This window comes from Bos taurus, chromosome X (assembly GCF_002263795.3).
Source record: "Bos taurus isolate L1 Dominette 01449 registration number 42190680 breed Hereford chromosome X, ARS-UCD2.0, whole genome shotgun sequence".
Lineage (NCBI taxonomy): Eukaryota > Metazoa > Chordata > Mammalia > Artiodactyla > Bovidae > Bos > Bos taurus.
In genome coordinates this window covers 83,320,242-83,345,451 of record NC_037357.1, presented here as the reverse complement: position 1 = coordinate 83,345,451, position 25,210 = coordinate 83,320,242, and positions in this window count along the sequence as shown.

Below are 25,210 nucleotides of genomic sequence, written 5' to 3'. Positions count from 1 at the left end.
ACTTCATGGCAAATAGATGGGGTTTCAATGGAAACAGTGACTTTATTTTGGGGGGCTCCAAAACCACTGCAGATGGTGACTGCAGCCATGAAATTAAAAGACGCTTGCTCCTTGAAGAAAAGCTATGACCACCTAGGTAGCCTATTAAAAAGCAGAGACATTACTTTGCCAACCAAGTTACATGTAGTCAAAGCTATGGATTTTCCAGTAGTCATTTATGGATGTGAGAGTTGGAATATAAAGAAACCTGAGCACCAAAGAATTGATACTTTTGAACTGTGGTGTTGGAGAAGACTCTTGAGAGTCCCTTGGACTGCAAAGAGATCAAACCAGTTGATCCTAAAGGAAATAAGTCCTGAATATTCATTAGAAGAACTGATGCTGAAGCTGAAACTCCAATACTTTGGCCACTTGATGCAAAGAACTGACTCATTGGAAAAGACCCTGATGCTGGGAAAGATTAAAGGTGGGAGGAGAAGGGTATGACAGAGGATGAAATTGTTGGATGGCATCACTGACTTGATGGACATGAGTCTGAGTAGGCTCCAGGAATTGGTGATGGACAGGGAAGCCTGACGTGCTGCAGTTAATGGGATCACAAAGAGGCAGACACGACTGAGTGACTGGACTGAACTGAACTGATGTGTAAAATGCATGCTCAGTCACTAAGTCATGTCTAACTCTTTGTGATTCCAAGGACTGTAGCCTGCCATCCTCTTCTGTCCATGGTTTTTTTCAGGCAAGAATACTGGAGTGGATTGCCATTTCCTTCTTGAATATATAAAATAGATTACCAACAAAGACCTATTATACAGAACAGGGAACTATATTCTGTATCTTGTAATAATGGAAAAAAAATCTAAAAAATGTATCTGAATCACTCTGTGTATACATGAAAATAACATTGTAAATCAATTATATTCCAGTAAAAATTTAAACAAACAAACAAGGAACAACATGACAAAATATTAATTCTGAATAAATTGGAACCATTAAGTATATATATTGTTTTTCAATATATAAATAAATAAACAACTGTAGAACATCCTTATAGTGGAAAACCAATCAGCAATAAAAGCAATGAACTGTTGATTCAATAACTTAAATGAGTCTCAAAGGCATTATGGTGAGTAGAAGACACTTTCCATTGGTGATATATTTTATCTTCCATTTATATAGCAATGTTGAAATAAGAAACTTAAGGAGATGGGAAGAGACTAGTGATTGCCAGGGGTTAGAGATAGTGAGATGAGGAAAAGGCTGAGTAAATACAAAGGATCAGCACAAAGGAGATCTTTGTGGTAATGGAATAATTCTGTATCTTGATTGCCATGATGGCTATACAAATCTACACATATTATCAAATGACACTGAACTATATTTACACATTCTACCAGTGTCAAATTCTTGATTTTTGCATCAATACTATAATTATGTAAGATGCAGTCATTTGAAGAAATCGGATCAAAGGTATAGTCTTCCTTTGAAGAAACGTATCTTAGAAAGCTAATGTCTCTCATAAGTTCACCACTCTGAGGTTATAAATGTTAATGGTACAGAATATATTTCTCTCAATCAGGAACCCAGAAACTTTTTATGTGGAGTCAAATAGCAAATATTTTAGGCTTTGTGGATCATATCATGAGAGCTATCAGAAAGAGTTCATAAACAAATGGTCATGGTTGCTTTCCAATAAAACGTTACTTACAAAAACAGGTGGTGCTGCTGAATTTGGCCAATGAGTTGTCATTTGATGAGCTCTGCTCTAGATTAAATATATATTACATGTGTGCCTTCTCTGATATAATTATTGGACAAGTACTATAGATAATTATATAATATTTACTTACTACATACTATTTTATATATACACCTAGACACATTTTGTGCCTGTTCCCTGGTGGCTCAGCGGTTAAAGCGTCTGCCTCCAATGCGGGAGACCTGGGTTTGATCCCTGGGTCTGGAAGATCCCATGGAGAAGGAAATGGCAACCCACTCTGGTGTTCTTGCTTGGAGAATCCCATGGACGGAGAAGCCTACAGTCCACAGGGTCGCAAAGAGTCAGGCATGACTCAGCGACTTCTCTTTCTTTCTTTCCTAGACACATTTTATTGTTTATTTTATGTATGTATGGACATACATACCTAATGTTTTACCATTTTCCTTTTTCACTTAATATATTATACATATCTTTCTTTGTCAGCACATATAGATCAACCTTATTACATTTCAGTGACTTCAGAATATTTCATTGTAAAGAAGTATAAATTTGAGTAACCTCTACTGATAAATGTTTATGGGAATTCCAATTTTTCATGAATATAATAAATGCACATTAAACATATATATATGTTAATATATACATATATTACTTTTGTCTCACTTGGACTGGTTCTTGTTTTAGTTTTAACATCTTTGGAACCTACATAACAAATATGGTTAATACTCTTAAAGATAAAGGGACAAACGATAGAAAAAAGATCTTGACAAAAAAAATAGAAATAGCCATTAAGTATATGAACAGATTCTCAGTTCATATCTATAATTTCAAACTAAAATGGCAATTGCACTTTTCACCAATCAAATGTATAAATTAAAAGATGTATGGAATTCAGTTTGCATACTGACTGACAACTGGGGTGAAAACTGGACAATATGCTAGACTCAATGAGAATTTGAAATGTCCATGCCGTTTGATCCAGAAATTGAAAAGAAATTTGTCCTACAGAAATACCTAGAAAATTACAAAAAGATAGACACACAAATCCACACATGGAGGGAAAGGATACAGAGTAATTTCTAATTGCAAAATTGTTTGACATTGTGAAAATTTGGGAACAATGTAAATACAGATCAATAAGGAAATGATTTAAAGGAATACTATGATTTTTTAAAAGGAATAAAGGCAATTGTTTATACTCGAAATATATTCAAGATGTATTAAGTGGATAAAGGAAATGGCAATATATTATAATGGTATAATCCCGTTCTTACAAACTGATATCTATGAAGATATATATACTGCTCAGCAGGTAAAGAATCATCTCCTGCACTGCAAAATGCAGGAGACACAAGAGATGTGGGTTCAATCCTGGGGCTGGGAAGATCCCCCTGAAGGAGGAAACAGCAACACACTCCAAATTCTTGCCTGAAAATCCCAAAGACAGAGGAATCTGATGGGCTACAGTCCAAAGGGTCACAAAGAGTCAGACACGACTGAGCGACTAAGCATGCACCCACTTATTTTTTGTGTATTAGGAATAAAATAAGTCGGAAGAAAATATTTCAAAGTCTTAACAGTAATTATATGTGGGAAACTGTTATATGATATAAGAAAATGTTTGCATCGCTGTGTCCTGAATCAAAAACATTGAGGAAGACCATACAAAGAGAAGGCAGAGGAACCAGAGATCAAATTGCCAATATCTGTTGGAACATAGAAAAAGAAAGAGAATTCCATAAAAACATCTACTTCTGCTTTATTGACTATGCTAAAGCCCTTGACTGCATGGATCACAATAAACTGAAGAAAATTCTGAAAGAAATGGGAAAGCCAGACCACCTTACCTGCTTCCTGAGAAATCTGTATGCAGGGCAAGAAACAACTGTTAGAACAGGACATGGAACAACAAAGTGGTTCAAAATTGGGAAAGGAGTACATCAAAGTTGCATACTGTCAGCCTGATTCTTTAACTTATATGCAGAGTACATAATGCAAAGTTGACTTCCCTGGTGGTGGCTCAGACGGTAAAGCATCTGTCTACAATGCGGGAGACCTGGATTCAATCCCTGGGTTAGGAAGATCCCCTGGAGAAAGAAATGGCAATCCACTCCAGGACTATTGCCTGGAAAATCCCATGGACAGAGGAGCCTGGTAGGCTACAGCCCATGGGGTCACAAAGAGTTGGACATGACTGAGTGAATTCACTTCCTTTCTTTAATGCGAAATACCATGCTGGATGAAACACAAGCTGGAATCAAGTTTGCCAGTAAAAGTATCAATAACCTCGGATATGCAAATGACACCATCCATATGGCAGAAAGTGAAGAACTAAAGAGCCTCTTGATGAAAGTGAAAGAGGAGAGTGAAAAAGTTGATTTAAAACTCAACATTCAAAAAAGGAAGATCATGGCATCTGGTCCCATCACTTCATGGCAAATAGATGAGGTATCAATGGAAACTGTGACAGACTTTATTTTCTTGGGCTCCAACATCACTGCAGATGGTGACTGAAGCCATGAAAATAAAAGATGCTTGCTCCTTTGAAGAAAAGCTATGACCAACCTAGACACCATATTAAAAAGCAGAGACATTATTTGCCAACAAAAGCCCATCTAGCTAAAGTTATGGCTTTTCCAGTAGTCATGTATGGATACAAAAGTTGGACTATAAAGAAAACTGAGCACCAAACAATCGATGCTTTTGAACTGTGGTGTAGGAAAAGACTCTTGAGAGTTCCTTGGACTGCAAGGAGATCAAACTAGTCAATCCTAAAGGAAATCAGTCTTGAATATTCATTGGGAGGACTGATGTTGAAGCTGTGACTCCAATACTTTGGCCACCTAATGTGAAGAACTGACTCTTAGAAAAGACTGTGATGATGGGAAAGATTGAAGGCAGGAGGAGAAGGGGGTGACAGAGGACAAGATGGTTCGATGGCATCACTACTCAATGGACATGAGTTTGAACAAGCAAAGGGAGTTGGTGACGGACAGGGAAACCTGGTGTCCATGGGGTCGCAGAGAGTCAAATGACTAGGCGAGACTGAACTAAACAGATGCAAAGAGAATCTAGAGTTTAGAGATCATTCACAAAAATGGAAACATACATGTCCAGTGACTGACACAGCCAGTGGGGAAATAAAACTCAGTTTCCCCAAGTAAAGAAGGATGGTGTTTTAGTTGCAAAAGCAAGCTAACCATCTTCTGCCTCCACCCTATAAAGGCACTTTAAGTAAGACATCCTCAGTTCAGTTCAGTTCAGTCACTCACACGTCTAACCCTTTGCGACCCCATGGACTACAGCATGCCAGGCCTCGCTCTCCATTACCAACTCCTGGAGTTTACTCAGACTCACGTCCACTGAGTTGGTGGTGCCACCCAACTGTCTATCCTCTGTTGGCCCCTTCTCCTCCTGCCTACAATCAATCATTCCGAACATCAGGGTCTTTTCCAATGAGTCAGTTCTTCGCATCAGGTGGCCAAAGCGTTGGAGTCTCAGCTTCAACATCAGTCCTTCCAATGAATATTCAGGACTGATTTCCTCTAGGATGGACTGGTTGAATATCTTGTTGCAGTCCAAGGGACTCTCAAAAGTCTTCTCCAACATCACAGTTCAAAAGCATCAATTCTTCGGTGCTCAGTTTTCTTTATAGTCCAATTCTCACATCCATAATGACTAATGGAAAAACCATAGCCTTGACTAGATGGAACTTGTTGGGAAAGTAATGTCTCTGCTCTTTAATATGCTCTCTAGGATGGTCATAACTTTTCTTCCAAGGAAGAAGCGAATTTTAACTTCATAGCTGCAGTCACCATCTGCAGTGGTTTTGGAGCCCAAAATACAAAGTTTGTCACTATTTCCACTGTTTTCCCATCTATTTGCCATGAAGTGATGGGACCAGATGCCATAATCTTACTTTTCAGAATGTTGAGCCTTATGCCAACATTTTCACTCTCTTCTTTCACTTTCATCAAGATGCTCTTTAGTTCTTCAATTTCTGCCACAAGGGTGATGTCATCTGCATATCTGAGGTTATTGATATTTCTCCTGGCAATCTTGATTCCAGCTTGTGGTTCATCCAGCCAAGTGTTTCTCGTGATGTACTCTGCATATAAGCTAAATAAGCTGGGTGACAATATATAGCCCTGACTTACTCCTTTCCCTATTTGGAACCAGTCTTTGTTCCATGTCCGTTGTTCCATGTTGTTGCATCCTGACCTGCATACAGATATCTCAGAAGGCAGGTCAGGTGGTACGGTATTCCCATCTCTTTCAGAATTTTTCAGTTTATTGTGATCCACACAGTCAAAGTCTTTGGCATAGTCAATGAAGCAGAAATAGGTGTTTTACTGGAACTCTCCTGCTTTCTTGATGATCCAACAGATATTGTCAATTTTATCTCTGGTTCCTTTGCCTTTTCTAAAACCAACTTGAACATCTGGAATTTCACAGTTCATGTACTGTTGAAGTCTGGCTTGGAGAATTTTGAGCATTACTTTACTAGAGTGTGAGATGAGTGCAATTGTGCAGTAGTTTGAGCATTCTTTGGCATTGCCTTTCTTTGAGATTGGAATGAAAACTGACTTTTTCCAGTCCTGTGGCCACTGCTGAGTTTTTCAGATTTGCTGGCACCTTGAGTGCAGCACTTTCACAGCATCATCTTTTAGGATTTGAAATAGCTCAACTGGAATTCCATCACCTCCACTAGCTTTGTTTGTAGTGATGCTTCCTAAGGCCCACTCGACTTCACACTCCAGGATGTCTGGCTCTAGGTGAGTGATCACACTGTTGTGATTATCTGGTTCATGAAGATCTTTTTTGTAGAGTTCTTCTGTGTATTCTTGCCACCTCTTCTGAATATCTTCTGCTTCTCTTAGGTCCATACCATTTCTGTGCTTTATTGAGCCCATCTTTGCATGAAAAAGTCCCTTGGTATCTCTAATTTTCTTGAAGAGATCTCTAGAATAGAATTTCCCATTCTATTATTTCCCTCTATTTCTTTGCATTGATCACTGAGGAAGGCTTTCTTATCTCTCCTTGCTATTCTAGGAGCTCTGCATTCAAATGGGTATATCTTTCCTTTTCTCCTTTGCTTTTCACTTCTCATCTTTTCACAGCTATTTGTAAGTCTTTCTCAGACAGCCATTTTGCTTTTTGCATTTCTTTTTCTTGGGGATGGTCTTGATCACTGCCTCCTGTACAATGTCATGAACCTCCATCAATTTTTCATCAGGCACTCTGTCTATCATATATAATCCTCGAATCTATTTCTCACTTCTGCTGTATAATCGCAAGGGGTTTGATTTAGGTCATACCTGAATGTTCTAGTGGTTTTCCCTACTTTCTTAAATTTAAGTCTGTATTTGGCAATAAGGAGTTCATGATCTGAGCCACAGTCAGCTCCTGGTCTTGTTTTTGCTGACTCTATAGAGCTTCTCCACCTTTGGCTCCAAAGAAGATAATCAATCTGATTTTGATATTGACCATCTGGTGATGCCCATGGGTAGAGTCATCTCCTATGTTGTTGGAAGAGGGTGTTTGCTATGACCAATGCATTCTCCTGGCAAAACTCTATTAGCCTTTGCCCTGCTTCATTCTGTACTCCAAGCCCAAACTTGCCTGTTACTCCAGGTATTTAGTGACTTCCTACTTTTACATTCCAGTCCTCTATAATGAAAAGGACATCTTTTTTGGATGTTAGTTCTAGAAACTCTTGTAGGTCTTCATAGAACAGTTCAACTTCAGCTTCTTCAGCATTACTGGTCACGGCATAGACTTGGATTATCGTGATATTGAATGGTTTGCCTTCAAAACAAACAGAGATCATCTATTGTTTTTGGGATTGCATCCAAGTAGTGCATCCTGTAACACATCCTGGGAAGTGTCATAAATGACCAGAATTAACATGATACAATCAATACAAATTCAATCATCATTAAGAGTGCATTTAGTATATGCATTTACTGTTGCATTCAGCTTTCCAAGAACTCTGTCAAGAAAGCAAAACAACTATTCTTATTCATGTGAGGAAACTGAGATACCAAGTGGGCAAGCAAATTGTCCCAATGTCACACAGCTAGTTCAGTGGCAAAATCAGTGCTAGAATTCAAGACTCTGGACATCAAACCACATAGTCTCTTTGCTATTCATCTATGGGTCAATTTAACCACTAAGTTATTAGAGTTCTGGCTTCCTTCAAGTAATGAGGGGAGGTCCATTAGCAGAACTGGAGAGAAAGAACAGGCCTGTTATTTTATAATTTTTGAATAATCATCTTCATTTATCCTCCATATATGCAATCCCAGTTAAGAACTATGTAATGACAGATACACTGGGTTAGAAGAGGTCACTACCTCTCTGAGTTACCTAAGCCAAATTTCTTTTCATCAATAAGACTCATTTTCCTATAAAATTGGCAGTTTTCTGGTTTGAACATTTAGATTCTCTGGAATTCCTTTCAATCCACATATAGTAGAGTGGACTAACTTCTTTTCCAGATCTGACATTATGTTTTTCTACAAAACTTTCTGATTATTATTAATAATTAATAGTTATTACATGCTTACCATGTGTCAGGCATTATACTTAATACTTTACATGTACCATATCATTTCATTATCACAACAAATCTATGAGGTAAATACTATTATGATTCTCATTTGACTAATGAGGAGGCTGAGACACAGAGATTAAATGACCTGCTCAAGTTTACAGTTAGGAAGTGGCAGAGACAAGTTATGGATCAAGGTAGTTTGACTCAAGATCCTGTGGTTTGAACCACTGAGCACACTGCTGCTGCTAAGTCACTTCAGTCGTGTCCAACTCTGTGCAACCCCATGGACTGCAGCCCACCAGGCTCCTCCGTCCATGGGATTTTCCAGGCAAGAGTACTGGAGTGGGGTGCCATTGCCTTCTCCGGCTGAGCACACTAGAAAGGGCCATTTCTTCTATTCTTGTCATTTGACAGGGAAATTATAGGAGACATCTTGTTCAGACAGGATAGTGGTCCCATTTTTAACATCTGAATGCCTTTTCTGAATAATTATTTCAAAATAAAAATCAATTGATCTATTTTACATGGAATTAATATTTATGTTAATCTCTATGAGACAAATGTTACATAGACGAACTTTTTTGAAAGCACAGATATAATGTCAAGAAATTAAGATGGAAACTGAATTCCATGTCCCAAGCCAACCTTTAGCAACATTGATTTAGGGAAGTTTTGACAGCACCCTTGTCTTATCTATTGGTGTTTCTTCTTCTCCTCACAGACAGGACTCACTGTGTGCCATTTTGTAAGTTATTCACTGCACAAGGGAGCCTGGTGAAGAGCATGAGGGAGGGCTGAAATCCAGCTCCTATTCCTCTTGTCCTATGTGCCCTGGTTTCAAGCTACATCATCTCCCCAAAGGAAGTTTTCTCTTGTGTAACTGGGACTGTTAGGGGTATGATGGGTAAAGGAGAGTGTGAAAATGACTTTTTCTAATTCACAAAATTTTGCTGCATGGAGCAGCAGCCTCCCTATTGATAGACTATTAGAGAAAATTTTCAGAGATTTTATAGACTTGTTACACTATCTTACAGCTCAGGGTACTGCACTCTTCAGGGAGACAACTAGCTAATCTGAGAAATTACTTCCTACTTCCAGCACTAAATAAAGTGACAAGGAGAATGGTCCTCAGGCCTAAATATGAACATTGGTTAGACATGAGCCTAGACATAAACATTGCTTAGAAGTATTTGAAATACAAATGATATGATGTGACTGTAAAAGAAGATGTAATTACTTTAAATGAGTTCAAGGCTCCTAAATAGGAAAAATCACATACCACGAAATTGTGAGAAAGATTAAACCAATGAGTATTAAATAGCCCTGGAGGATTGCAGAGAAGCTTGAAAGCTAAAGATAGTTTACCAGAGTAAGCATTATCACAAAGAGGAATAGGGTGCTTTTGATAAAACACAAATGAACCTTTTGAATTCAGGTGAGATTCAAACAATGGCTTGTTTAAGGAATGATCCTTGAAAACTTATAAAAAGTATATACTTGAAGCCAATACACATTCACTAAAAACAACTGATGATAAATCAACTTTGTTTTTGCTTGTGTTATTAACAGGGTATCTATGCAAGAGAATAGAGTGTGAGACTTCAGTAAGCTTTCTCATTCTAATCTTTTATAGATAGAGGCTATAGTGGAATATGGCTGGCTCACAAATGACTCAGGGCCAACTATTAAAGGTGATGAGTAACTAAATAAAAGGCTGACATAAATATAAATTAAAAGCCTCATCCTTTTCCCATTCACTGATTTATCAATGGTCTAAGTGAGGAGTGGGAAGATATACTGGTATAATTTGCAATTTGGGATATGGCAAGAGGAAGCAAATGACTCAGTTTTTTTAGAACAGCCTTGATTTCAGATATCATCTTCCAAGACACCAGCAAAATGGTCAAAATGTCCAAGAAATTCCAAAATTTTGGTAACCAGAATATATCCACCAGACTTCCTTTTTACAACTGAACATAGCACAAAATCCGTTTGTAGACTGTTTGTGCCAATTCAGAATTAGGAAAATACCATTATTAGTAAGGGAAATGATCATGTCACCAGTTACGTGTCATGCTGTGCTTAGTCTCTCAGTCGTGTCTGACTCTTTGCAACCCCATGGACTGTAGCCTGACAAGCTCCTCTGTCCATGGGGATTCACCAGGTAAGAATACTGCAGTGAGTTACCATGCCTTCCTCCAGGGGATCTCCCAACCCAGGGAGGTCTCCCACATTGCAGGTGGGTTCTTTACCATCTGAGCCACCAGGGAAGTGCAAAGAAGCCCATCACCAGTTATATGGAAGGACAAATCAGAGGAGCAAGAGTGCCAGCAGGAAAGCTGACTTTCCTAGTAGTGATCGGGAAATGTTAGGTGGAATGGAAAGCTACTTGTATTGAATTTTCTCCATTGCTTTTGTTTCTCAAGTTTCCCACCCTTTCTAGCTTGCAAAATCAGAGCTTACTTCATAATCGTGGAAATTTTACTTACATTTAAGGGCTTTATTTTAGTCATTGAGGCAGATATTGAGAAAGAAATCAAGGAAGAGTTCAGGTATTTGGTGCTGGTTAGAGTTGAAAAGGGTGATCTAAGTCATTCTCTGAAACTATGGAGAAAAATGGAATTAACACGGGCTTAAAGGGTCAGACAGGCCCTGTTTCACATTCCAACTTTGCCACTTGTTTAGCTATGCCACCTTGAGAAAGTTATTTAACCTCTCTAAGCCTTGATTTCATAATCTTAAAAAGACTAATTAGTGTAAAATGATAATGCTCATCTCACAGGACTGCTAAATATTCATAATGCATACAAAGTATATAATATGATACCTAGCACATATTAATAAATCAGCAACAGAACTCATTTATTTTCCTTATGAATTACCTTCTCCATCATAGTTTTATCTACTTAGTGTAAGGTCTCATTATTCATCTAGTTACTCAAAGTAAAAGACTTGGATATTATCTTTAATTCCTCCATCTCTCTCATCACTACCTTTCTCACTGATAAATACACACACACACACGCTAAATTACTTAGCTCTTAAGCTATTTATGCAATTTCTACCTCTTGAATATTTCTCAGATCTATTCAAGTCTCTTCATTCCAGTTGATATTATGAATCAGTTGAGTCATTCCTTATTTCCAGTCACCATAACTTTCATCTGTATATTGCCATTGCCTTTTAACTAGTATCTTTATTTCTAGCTTTCTCCCATTCTAATCTATTTTCATTTCAAACATGAATAGCACAGGAAACTCTACTCAGTGATCTGTGGTGATGTAAATGGGAAGGAGATCTAAAAAAGAGTGTATATATGTATAACTGGCTCACTTTTTTGTACAGCAGAAACTAATACATCATAAATCAACTATACTCCAATAAAAATTAATTAAAAAGTGACTTTTCCAATATACAAAGTTTGTCATACCACTCATCCACTTAAAACATGTCAATGGCCTCCCATTACTTTATGACAAAGATCAGTCTGTTTAAACCAGCTCTCAAGAACCTGGCATCACAAACTCCTACTGTTCTTTCAGAAGTGTCAACTTTCATGTCCCTTCTTTTAAAAAGGTTTCCCTAATGCAGATCTTAGCTTAATCATCACATCCTCAGGAATCTTTTCCTAAATTCCCAAACCAGGTTGTCCCTTCCCCTTGTTATATGCTATGTGCTTCCAAGTCTCACAGTATCTCTTCTTTTCTGTACTTTGTGTGTAAATACCTATATATCACTTGCTATGGGCTAGGAACTATTCCAAGCACTTTAGATTATTATTCAATGCAATCCTCATAACAATCCAATGAAGTGGGTGCTATTTTTATTCCCATTTTTCAGATGAAGTACAAAGTACAAAGAAGTACAAAAAAAGTTATTTACATAAAGTCATATATCTGGTAAGCAGTAGAACTGGGGATTTGTAACCAGATAGTCTGGTCTTAAAATCCATGCTTTTAAAGCACTATATTATGTTGACACTCACTTTTAATAAATTACTTAATAACTTGTAATTATTCAATTATTTTAGACACTACGCTCCATGTCTGTGTGATTTACTATTGAAATTCCCAATGTGGATGCCAGAAATATGATCAACATTCAACAATTGATCATTAGATAAGTTGGTCAGTATTTATTGAATGAATATTAGGGAATAATAGTGCCTATTATCATCATTATCAAGTCTGGCCTAAAATATCATCTGCTTTGTCAAGATTCTCTTATCTCACACCTCACTCTGGACATATTTAGTTGTTTCTACCTTTTTGCTTTCAAATTTATTATGAATAATTAGTCTTATCCAAGGCCATGAGAAGTCTTTGAAGGCAGCAGATATTTAATTCATTTTTGGATCTCTAATATCCACATCAAGAATGCCTGGTATATAGTAGGTGCTTGATTAATGTTAAGAAATAGGGAAAACAGAAAAAAAGGCACTTAAGTAGATGATACATGATAGATAAATAGATTATTATATAACCAACAGAGAATCCAAAAATAAGCTTAAATCTAATGAGATAAAATTTAATTGTAATAACTATATAGTTCTGTTGAGGAGCCCAATAACTAATTGCATGAGATGGCAGGAAAATGGTGCTTTCCAGCAATACATACTAAAAGACTTGGTTTTAGTGAATAATGGTAAACTGCTTGTTAATCAACAATGTGCTATCGCTGGTAAATGCAATGTGACGTTAGGCCATTTCAAAGGAAACAGTGTCCAGAAAGAGAGTTGACACCTATATCTTATGTGTTAATCTGCCCATGAAAGAAAAGAAAGTGAAAGTGAAGTCACTCAGCTGTGTCCGACTCTTTGCAACCCCATGGACTGTAGCCTGCCAAGCTCCTTTGTCCATGGGATTTTCCAGGCCATACCAACATTATATGCTCAGTTCTGGGCCCCAATCTCTAAGAAGGAAGTTACATGATTAGGAGTGTCGCTATGGCTACAGTTCTTCATAAACATAAACTCATTTTTGGAAACAAATAACCATTCCTTCATTTGTTAACTTTTACAAGTTAAGATGGTCATATCCTTTCTTTTTCTGTATAATAGCAATAATAATAGCACTCCTCCATATAGGTGCTATGAGGACTAAATGAGATAATATTTGTGGAACACTTTTGCCCATGCCTGGCTGTCTGACTCTAAAGTTATTAAACACTACCTTCTATAACACAGATACATCACATTATTTGATTGTCACATCACATTCAATTGTCACAGCACATCTGTGAAATGCATCTTTTTATGGTCACTTTTGTTGTTATTGTTCAGTCGCTCAGTCATGTCCAACTCTTTGTGACCACCATGGACTGCAGCATGCCAGGCATCCCTGTCCTTCACCATCTCCCAGAGCTTGCTCAAACTCATGTCCATTGAGTCAGTGATGCCATTCAACCATCTTGTCCTCTGTCATCTCTTTCTCCTCCTGGCTTCAATTTTTCCCAGCATCAGGGTCTTTTCCAGTATGTTGGCTCTTTGCAGCAGATGGCCAAAGTATTGGAGCTTCAGCATCAGTCCTTCCAATGAATATTCAGGACTGATTTCCTTTAGGATTGACTGGTTTGATCTCCTTGCAGTCCAAGGGACTCTCAAGAGTCTTTTCCAACACCACAGCTCAAAAGCATCAGTTCTTCGGCACTCAGCCTTCTTTATGGTCCAACTCTCACATCCATACATGACTATTGGAAAAACCATAGCTTTGACTATACAGACCTTTTTTGGCAAAGTAATGTCTCTGCTTTTTAATATAATGCCTAGGTTCGTCATAGCTTTTCTTCTAAGGAGCAAGTGACTTTCAATTTCATGGCTGCAGTCACCATCATCTGCAGTGGTTTTGGAACCCAAGAAAATAAAATTTGTCACTGTTTCGTTTCCCCAGTAAAAATTGGTCATTTTATTGATGATAAAACTGAGGATCAAAAAACACAAGAACACTCTAGTAAGTGACATTAAGTGATAGCTCTGAAATTCAAACCCAGTTCCAGAGTCCATGGCCTTTCCACTAAACCACACTGTCACCCTGGCAGATATATAAATTGTCATTTAGAAATCCATTATGAAGGAGATAGAGAACATGTGCACCTATCCTTCATTCTCCAACTGAAAAAAAAATTACAGCTCTATAAAGAATTACTGACTTCTGTGAGTGAACAGCATATCTATTGAGCAACTAGGAAGTCTCTTGCTTTTTGAGCATATGGGAAGATTACTTTTGGTCTCTAGCCACAGGTTTTCACAGAGTATTTTTTCAACAGTTAAACTGCTCTAGGCCTTTGTTCCAGGAATCATACACACACACACACACACACTTACACACACACATAAGCCCCTTCACCTTCCCCTCACTGGAAGTCCTGTTTCTCAACAGGTCACTACTTAAGTTTTGGAAATGTAAATCAGTCTTGAGGAATCCTCGGGCCAAAGGAGGTTTTTCACTGATTAAGTGTTATTCAAGTCACTGCTAGTCTACACCGTTTAATATATAACATCATTGATGTTAAGTCCATAAAAGCTAGAGACTTCATTTATCCATCCTTTTATTTACTCAACAAATATTAATAATAATAGCTAATACAGATAGCACCTACTAAGTTCCTTTTCACCATTTTATGGACTTTGCACCTATTAACTCATTTATTTCATATAACAACCCTATGAGACAGGTACTATTATTATCTTTTTTTAAAGAGGACACTAATAGATGGAGAAATATACCATGTTCATGGATTGGAAGAATCAATATAGTGAAAATGAGTATACTACCCAAAGCAATTTACAGATTCAACGCAATCCCTATCAAGCTACCAACAGTATTCTTCACAGAGCTAGAACAAATAATTTCACAATTTGTATGGAAATACAAAAAACCTCGAATAGCCAAAGCGATCTTGAGAAAGAAGAATGGAACTGGAGGAATCAACCTACCTGACTTCAGGCTCTACTACAAAGCCACAGTTATCAAGACAGTATGGTACTGGCACAAAGACAGAAATATTGATCAATGGAATAAAATAGAAAGCCCAGAGATAAATCCACGCACATATGGACACCTTATCTTTGACAAAGGAGGCAAGAATATACAATGGATTAAAGACAATCTCTTTAACAAGTGGTGCTGGGAAATCTGGTCAACCACTTGTAAAAGAATGAAACTAGACCACTTTCTAACACCATACACAAAAATAAACTCAAAATGGATTAAAGATCTAAACGTAAGACCAGAAACTATAAAACTCCTAGAGGAGAACATAGGCAAAACACTCTCCGACATACATCACAGCAGGATTCTCTATGACCCACCTCCCAGAATATTGGAAATAAAAGCAAAAATAAACAAATGGGACCTAATTAACCTTAAAAGCTTCTGCACATCAAAGGAAACTATTAGCAAGGTGAAAAGACAGCCTTCAGAATGGGAGAAAATAATAGCAAATGAAGCAACCGACAAACAACTAATCTCAAAAATATACAAGCAACTCCTACAGCTCAACTCCAGAAAAATAAACGACCCAATCAAAAGATGGGCCAAAGAACTGAATAGACATTTCTCCAAAGAAGACATACAGATGGCTAACAAACACATGAAAAGATGCTCAACATCACTCATTATCAGAGAAATGCAAATCAAAACCACTATGAGGTACCATTTCACACCAGTCAGAATGGCTGCGATCCAAAAGTCTACAAATAATAAATGCTGGAGAGGGTGTGGAGAAAAGGGAACCCTCTTACACTGTTGGTGGGAATGCAAACTAGTACAGCCACTATGGAGAACAGTGTGGAGATTCCTTAAAAAACTGGAAATAGAACTGCCTTATGATCCAGCAACCCCACTGCTGGGCATACACACTGAGGAAACCAGAAGGGAAAGAGACACGTGTACCCCAATGTTCATCGCAACACTGTTTATAATAGCCAGGACATGGAAGCAACCTAGATGTCCATCAGCAGATGAATGGATAAGAAAGCTGTGGTACATATACACAATGGAGTATTACTCAGCCATTAAAAAGAATACATTTGAATCAGTTCTAATGAGGTGGATGAAACTGGAGCCTATTATACAGAGTGAAGTAAGCCAGAAGGAAAAACATAAATACAGTATACTAACGCATATATATGGAATTTAGAAAGATGGTAACAATAACCCAGTGTACGAGACAGCAAAAGAGACACTGATGTATAGAACAGTCTTATGGACTCTGTGGGAGAGGGAGAGGGTGGGAAGATTTGGGAGAATGGCATTGAAACATGTAAAATATCATGTAAGAAACGAGTTGCCAGTCCAGGTTCGATGCACGATACTGGATGCTTGGGGCTAGTGCACTGGGACGACCCAGAGGGATGGTATGGGGAGGGAGGAGGGAGGAGGGTTCAGGATGGGGAACACATGTATACCTGTGGTGGATTCATTTTGATATTTGGCAAAACTAATACAATTATGTAAAGTTTAAAAATAAAATAAAATTAGAAAAAAAAAGATAAAAACCTTAGGCATAAGAGAGGTTTATATAAATCATGTAAGGTCACACAGTTTAAAAAAATGATAGCTAGGATTAAAACACAGTCTGTCTGGCTTTAGCACATGTCTCTCTAAACTTCCCTAAATACATACTGAGCACTAGAATAGTTTAAGTGTTCAACTGACTCCAAAATAAATATTGAGCACCCAATATGTGCTTTACACAGTACTAATCACTATATTGAGGATAAAAGAAACAGACACTGTCTTTGCCTTCAAAGATCCTGCAGACTATCAAAGGAGAAAAAAATGAACACATGTAAAACAACATATAAAGACATGGTCACTAGAGTACTGGATAATACTGACTGCGAATAGTCTCTCCTAATATCTCTATAAACCCTTGAATTGTACCAGAAATTCAATATTTTATCATCCAAACTGTACCACCCAAACCACATGTCAACCCTTTCTCCCACATCTGAAGTGGCATAGAACTTTGGTGACACATACGTGCTCAAATACATCAATAACCTTATTTTGACTAATTTTGAGATAAATTCACAAATCATTTCCTGGACTGACCCTGGTGAGACTCTCATAAGGAAATATAAAGCATAGTATTGCTATTTGGCCTGAATGAGCACCAGGAAATACCAAGGGCTTTTTGAAACTGATGTTTTTCTTCTACTTTCACTTGGCATTCTGTGTAATTCATATAAGCCAGAGCCTACAATAACAGAAGGATTGTGACACACAAGGCAAGACTAGGTATGGGTGTGTAAACTTTATCATAAATTACACCATTTATCTATCAGGAAATGGTGTCAGAAGATAACTTAATTAAAATGCAGAATTGTTTCCAAAACTATACATTTAAAATATTTTCCCTTTTAAATGTTTAAAACTAAAATACTTTGATGGTATTTATAACTACTGAGCATTTTGCTAAGTATTCTATATTTTAAGAGTTTATTATCAACTATTTCAGGGTTTGGTGATCTACAGGCACTGCTTGTTTTATACATAAAGGTTCATTGGAATACAGCCACACTCATTTTTTTACATATTGTCTCTGACTGCTTTTGTGCTGCACTAGTGGTGTTTAGTATTTGAAACAGAGACTGAACAGCCCAAAATATTCAAAGCCTAAAATATTAATTGTTGAGCCCTATACAGAAAAAGTTTGCCAGCTACAGAACTATTTCATTGAAAGTGTTATTATAAATCTAATAGTAACAAGAATTAAAGGCAGAAAAAGCACTGAAAATTTATCAGGATATATATATACACACACACACATATATATACTGACAGCTCATTTTTATTAAATAAATTTATTTGAGGGTTAAGTCCTATAATATTGAACTGGGCAAACATTACAAAATGTGTCCATAGATATTCAATTTTATTTTTTTTAATATTATTGTACACTTAGGGAAAAAGTCTCAAATATTTTGAACACAGTTATTTAAATCAATCTGAGTCCTACTCTGATTCTGGGCAGTGCTCACACATACACATTTACAGAATTACTCATGTACATGTGAATTTTATGATCTGCTTTCTTCATTTAACATTATTGCACAAATTCAAAGGATGTCAGTGCTTAGAGGTACTCATAGATTCTTGAGTTCAACCCAACCCCACTCCCACTCCAGTGTCACAATGAGGACAGTGAGGCTCAGAGAGGGGAAGGGACTTGCCCAAGACCTAACTGTAACAGACTGAAGTGAACTCCATGTTTCCACTGCAATTACCTCAACTCTGTTTTTTATATATATATTCCTTATACTGATAGATCATTTGAATTTAGACTTTAATGAAATTTCTTGCTTAATCATTCTCTTACTTTTGTAACACACTTGGTTTCCAGATGAGAAAAATAAAAGACCCAGAAAGGCAAAGTATCTTGTCCAAGATCTCACAATAAATTAGAGGTAGAATTGGGACTAATTGCTTATCTATCATCTGCAGAAAATGACAAAAGGTGACATTTGGTCCAAGCCTGCTGAGAAGAAACTAGTGGCACTCTGAGACCCATCATGTTCACAAATGAGTGTCCATTTTTCATGTGATATTAAGAAAACTATAGATTGTACTACTCAACCTGTCTTCTTGCCTCCTTGTGGGCAGAGTAAGTGAGGAACAGGTAGTTCCCAGGCAGGCATGAGTGAAACAGACAAACGGAAGGCCTGATGACTATAGGAATCATGAGATGGTACAGGATTACTATTGCTCCATGTTTTTTCTAAAGTCAGGGCATCTCTCATAGCTCAGTTGGTAAAGAATCTGCCTGCAGTGCAGGAGACCCTGGTTCGATTCCTGAGTCGGGAAGATCCCCTGGTTAATGGAAAGGCTACCCACTCCAGTATTCTGGCCTGGAGAATTCCATGGACCGTATAGTCCATGGGATTGCAGAGAGTTGGACATGACCGACCGAGTGACTTTCACTTTCACTTTCCCTAAAGCCAGGGATCCAGACAGTAAGAGAGAAAAAACTGGGTAGTTGAAGAGTTTCTGACATATTGGCTTTGGCTTTGTGACTTGGAACAAGTCTGGCCTTTCACTTTGTGCTCTGTCAGATCTGAATTCCCCAGTATTTCTCCCCATCTCACCCCATCTCTCCCTCTCTCTTTCATTCTCTCTCTCACATACAGACACACACACACTATCTATGCTTTCCAGAAGAGCCTACTCTTTACACAGTTACCCCTTGCCCCATCTTCTCCTGGATAACTCTGATCATTTTTCAATGTCAGCTTTAGTCTTCTTGCTCATGAAACCTTCCAAGATTCCTGCAGCTAAAAATAAGTTCTACCTCATGTGAAGCCTCATAGCTCTTTCTTCTATAATTCTTTATCCTTCAGCCCTATATTTCTAAGATTGTATCTTATACATGTGCATGTGTGCTCAGTCACTTCATTCATGTCTAACTTTTTGTGGCTCTATGGATTGTAGCCCACCAAACCCCTCTGTCCATGGGATTCTCCAAGCAAGAATACTGGAGTGGGTTGCCGTGCCCTCCTCCAGGGGATCTTCCCAATCCAGGGATCTAACCTGTGTCTCCTGCATCTCCTGCATTGCAGGCAGATTCTTTACTGCTGAGCCACTGGGGAAGCCCCTGTATTTTGTACAACTAGCTCTAAATGTTTATTGAAAAAAATAATGATAGTATTTCATCTTTACAAATACTGAGGTCATCAGTAGTACAAGGGTCATCATTCCCATCTGATAGATAACAAATTTGAGGTTTTGAGAGGCGAAAAGCCACATAGTTACTATGGGGCAGAGACTAGGCACAAGCCTAGTCTTTTATTTTTCTTTATCACTCTATCTGGAGATGAGCAGAAATAAGGTTTTTCTCTTCAGCAAAACCTTTGTCAAGATTATCCCAGAACTCTGAACACGCACTAGATCTCTTAAAATTTTGGAAATATGGCTTGGAACCCAAAACTTGGGTATGGACTCAGGGATTTTTCAAGCCAGGTTGTGTTTTCTTGTGATTATTTTTTTTACAGATAGTATCAGGGTTGCATGGCCTGAAACGACTCTCAAGGTTATCTAGGACAAGTTTGTAGATAGAAAAACTGTAAATTAAAACTGACAAAAAATGAAAGTTGTGAGAGTGTTAACTGACTCTCCTCTCTCTTCCTGCTACATGGAATAAAGCCTATATAACTACACTTCCAGGGGAAAATACCTTCAAACTTCCACATGAATTAATAGTTTCACTCCAAGAGATGGGAATACCAGACAACCTTACCTGCCTCCTGAGAAATCTGTATGCAGGTCAGGAAGCAACAGTTAGAACTGGACATGAAACAACTGACTGGTTCCAAATAGGGAAAGGAATACATCAAGGCTGTATATTGTCACCTGGATTATTTAACTTATATGCAGAGTTCATCATGTGAAATGCCAGGCTGGATGAAGCACAAACTGGAATCAAGATTGCCAGGAGAAATATTAATAACCTCAGATATGCAGATGACACCACCCTTATGACAGAAAGTGAAGAACTAAAGAGCCTCTTGATGAAAGTGAAAGAGGAAAGTGAAAAAGTTAGTTTAAAACTCAGCATTCAGAAAACTAGGATCATGGTATCCAGTCCCATCACTTCATGGCAAATAGATGGGGAAACAGTGAGAGACTTTATGTTTGGGGGCTCCAAAATCACTACAGATGGTGACTGAAGCCATGAAGTTAAAAGATGCTTGCTCCTTGGAAGAAAAGCTATGACCAACCTAAACAGAACATTAAAAAGCAGAGACATCACTTTGCCAATGAAGGTCCGTCTAGTCAAAGCTATGGTTTTTCTAGTAGTCATATATGGATATGAGAGTTGGACTATAAAAAAAAAAAAAACCTGAGTGCCAAAGAATCGATGTTTTTGAACTGTGGTGTTGGAGAAGACACTTGAGAGTCCCTTGGACTACAAGGAGATCAAACTAGTCGATCCTAAAGGAAATTAGTGCTGGATATTCATTCAAAGGACTTATGCTGAAGCTGAAACTCTGATACTTTGGCCAGCGAAGAACTGACTCATTGGAAAAGACCATGATTCTGGGAAAGATTGAAAGCAGGAGGAGAAGAGGACGACAGAGGATGAGATGGTTGGATGGCATCACTAACTCCATGGATATGAGTTTGAGCAAGGTCTGGGAGTTGGTGATGGACAGGGAAGCCTGACGTGCGGCAGTCCATGGTGTTGCAAAGAATCGGACACAACTGAGTGACTGAACTGAACTGAACTGAAGCCTCTCATTCTGCTGCTTTGTTGCCCTAGGAAATAAGCCAAGCAGCACTAGTTTAACTGACAAGTTTAGAATGAACATTTTCTGATGAAGAACTATCAACCATTGAGAGGCCTTGTGGTCAGGAACTAAAAGCTATGCAATTGGCTTCCCAGGTACCTCTTTCTTCTGAGGCCTGTTTAGAATCAGAGCTGCATACTTGACAAAAACTAATTTTGCAGCTGTTAGAAGCCAGGACAGCTGTGAAAAGAGTGAGCTGGATTGGGTTCTGCCTCGCGTACCACTCTAAAACTCTGCCAATGCCAGTTTCTAGAACCTTTCCCACAAATGAAAGTACAAAGAGGAAAGAGTCATGTGTGCTTTTCGCAGGCCTGGCAGAGACTAGAAGCTTGGCACTTAGGTACTTCTTGTTTCAACATGTACCCTGAATACATTCAAAATGGAATGGCTAGAGGTTAAATATGAGGCACTGGGGTAGTTTGTTTTGTTTAAAGATCCACTTTTTTTGGCCATCAGTTCCCTAAATTGTATCTAAATTCAAATCACCAACACCTGTTCTCTTGGCAGCATGCAATTTGGGAGAGATTTGCAGTGTCCTTAGACATGTCTTTAAAATTTAATAATACCAGTTCCTGTATTTCCCATGCTATATGGACTCAGAATTGTCAGTGTATGTTTTCAGAAATGCAGACATGTAAATGGGTCAGAGAGGATGTGAAGCTGCCAGGAGTGGCAGAAGCCCAGTACTATATAAAAATGTGTGACCCTTTCCTAAAATTATTACAGTTTCATGATTTAGACTACAGATCATTAAGCCAATCTTAGGTCCTTCTAAATATAGGGTTCTTTGTGACTGCACAGGTCACACACTCATGAAGCCATCCTTACTTCCTGTTTATACAGAAACCAGAACGTGTGATTCTCACATTTAAAATGTCCCTTGACAGAAAACTTGACAGGCATAATGGTTAATAAACTATCATCTCCTATGTGATGATTATATTTTGGAATGTTGCAAGAAGAGAAAATACAAGTCTCTTAATGATGCTAAAGAACCATTCAGAGACTTTGCTAGTTGAGATGGTGACTTCCTAGAGACAGAGGAATTGATTAAATGACCTTTTATCAATCTTTTAAAATGACACTATTTCTGTGATCCTCGTTGACTTCTGTGATACTGACAAAGTCCAGAATCTCTTTTGAACATAATTAATAACCCATATTGGCTTCTTGCCACTTCACATTTATTCACTGGATCAGTGCATGACTGCTCCTCTCATCCCACACAGTTGGGTCAAAGCCTTCACTAGTTAATATTTATAAAAATACTTTGAAGATGAATCCTTGGTGAAGAGAAGAAACACTAGAGTTGGATAGAACAGAGAGTTTTGGGGTCTGGGCCTCCTCTCAAAATTACCTCTACCACACAATGCAATCTTTGACAGATTTTTTGTAGCTGAGTGGCTGTACTTTCCTTTGGGTGAAATAGCAAAAGCCAAGTAAAGAGACTATAACAACTGGTGAGGCTTTCCCCAGCTCTAATACTGAATGCCTTGGTTGCTTTAGAAGAGAAGTGTTGGCTGTCTTGTCTCTCTAGCCCATAGTACCTACCCTCTTCCTTCCCCACGCACACACCATACTCTGAAGATGGTTCTTAGTAGGGAAGTACTTCATATTATTAAGTGAAGTATACTCAGCAATACCTTGTCTGTGGGCTGGCATTTAGTCTTTGTCTACACACAGAAACTGGTTTGACTGAAACCTGAAAAAAACAAACAGACACAGATCAAAAATAATAATCACAGTAGTTTTACACATACCTTTGGTTTTGATGGCTAAATAATTGATTTAACTGATTCTGTTAGCATTTTCTATCTTATTATTCTGATGATGTGACGGCACTTACTAGAAGCAGTGGTTGTGGGGGAATTAAGAAGTTGATTCTGAGCTTATTTCCCCCAAAACTTCTGAGGGGACACTATCTTCTCCCCTGAAAGGAAGGAGAAGGGGACCTACACTTTTAATTCCATGTAAGGTATGACTGTGGATTACTCAGAATGCCCCTCTTTTCAATAGTACCCTAACAGCAGAGAGCTACAGCAGTGTAAGCTAGACTGGGCTCTGCTTGGGGCTCTAGTTTCAGCCCGAGCCTTGGACTGGGAATATGTCCACTCAACTCTGGCTTGTCTCACCTCCCTGACCTGCCTCCTGTGTGAACTGTAGGCCAGGTTAAACCAGGCCACCTCAGTACTTTTGTCATGGGGCAAAGGTGAGGAATCTTTGTTTCTTCAGCTCCTGGATTTTTAGCAATGTCTGGCTGCCTGCATACTCTTGAAATTCAGCTGCTAGCTGTACCTTAACCAAAACCAGTTGATGCTTTTAAAATAATCTGATTTCAGAAGCTCCTCGGGCATGGCTTAAGGTCTTGTTTTGCCTTTGGCCCTTGGCTCTGGGGCACTGGAGACCTGAATTGATTTCAAAGTCATGAGAGCCTAAATAGGCTACTAAAGGCTTCTAACTGGCAACTCACAGCCTAGTTCAACATGCACTTATGGGGCCAATTGCTCTGTGCCAAGGTCAGTACCAAGAACTAAAGGTACAAAATGGACTGGACCTAGTCCTTGCCCTTCAGGAGTTCACAGCCTATTTACAAAGCCAGAGGAGTAAACAGATTATTTCAATGTATTGTGATTAATGATAGGCAAGCAATGAGAACTTGATGTCTTGAAAGCACTGAGGAGAAGCACCCAACCCAGCCTAGAGGCATCAGGGAAGATTTCCTCAAGGAGAGTTCAACATGCAGGTTTCAAAGGAGCTAGTGAGAAAAAAAAGATGAGAAATTTATATTAAAAAATGGACAGCAATAGCAATGGCAAAGGAGTGTCTAATAGCACTCTATGCTCAGGGAACCATGGAGAGTCAAGAAAATTAAAATTTAAAGTTCAAAGTTTAGAGTGGTAAGAAACGAGAGTAGAGAGGGAGATGGATGGGGAAGTAGTCATGGAGTATTGAATATCACATTATGGAGTTTAGCTTATATCCTAAAGGGGAAGGGAGTTAGGAGTTAGGAGTTCTAAGCTGAGAAGATTTGTCAAAGATCACTTGGAGTACACTGAATATATGAATGAATAAACACATACATCTATGTCACAACTTTACCTGAAAATGTGCAGTTTTCCCAGGAGCCCACAGAAGAAAGCCAGAATTCATTTGCTTGGTTCTCACCAGGCTTCTCTAATCTGTTTCTATTCTCAACTCACTCTGTTCTATAGCCACATAAAAGTCTGTCTTTTTACTCATTTAAAGCTCATGCTATTCCTTATTACTAATTGGTACCTTTATGCATCCCTTCTCTGGTGAATTCATATAATTCTTTGAGAATAAGGCCAATTAATATTTTCTCTAAGAAGCATTCCTTGAGTACTACTCTATTTTTCCTGTTTTCCTGTAGGACCCTACTCATGCTTTATAGCTTTTTTTAATTTTATTTTTTAACTTTACAATATTGTATTGGTTTTGCCATATATCAACATGAATCCGCCACAGGTATGCAAACTAGTACAGCCACTATGGAGAACAGTGTGGAGATTCCTTAAAAAAACTGGAAATAGAACTGCCTTATGACCCAGCAATCCCACTGATGGGCATACACACTGAGGAAACCAGAATTGAAAGAGATACATGTACCCCAACGTTCATCACAGCA